Source organism: Galeopterus variegatus, unplaced genomic scaffold, assembly GCF_000696425.1.
Source record: "Galeopterus variegatus unplaced genomic scaffold, G_variegatus-3.0.2 Scaffold5207, whole genome shotgun sequence".
NCBI lineage: Eukaryota > Metazoa > Chordata > Mammalia > Dermoptera > Cynocephalidae > Galeopterus > Galeopterus variegatus.
Window position 1 is genome coordinate 60,277 of NW_007731318.1, and position 668 is coordinate 60,944.

Genomic DNA, 668 nt, shown 5'->3' on the forward strand with positions numbered 1-668 from the left:
AAAATCCACGAAAACTTCACTAACAGCAAAAAGAACTTCCTTCTTTGAACTCTTGTTTGAACTGTCAACACAATATTCTATCATCCTTAAATTTTTAGCATGTATTCTTCAAAAAAGGACATTTTCCTACATAAGAGTACAAACATCAAAGTCAGAAAAATCACACTGATACATTATTTCATCTAATCTTCATAACCTTTCACATTTCAGCAATTATCCTTATAATATAATTCATAGCCGAAGGATTCAGTTCAGAATCATGTGTTATATTTTGTTGTCATGTCTATTTAATCTTTTACAAACTGGGAGAGTTCCTCATTTATTTTCATTATCTTGATACTTTTGAAGACTTCTGGCCAGTTATTTTGACAGATGTCCTTCAATTTGGGAGTGTCTGGTGTTTCCTTGTGATTAGATCTGTTCTACGTCTTTGGCAGGAATGTCACAGTAGCAGTGCAGTGTCCCGCTCCCTGCATCTTATCAGGGGCACAATTTCAATTCATCAGTGATAATGTTTACTTTAATCACTTGACTTATATTTGCCAGGCTTCTCCACTACAAAGTTATTCTTTTTCTTTTTGTAATTATTAATATACTGTGTGAAGTTATTATTTATTTAGTGTATATGATGTTTTAATATATGTATACCTTGTAGAATGGCTAAATTA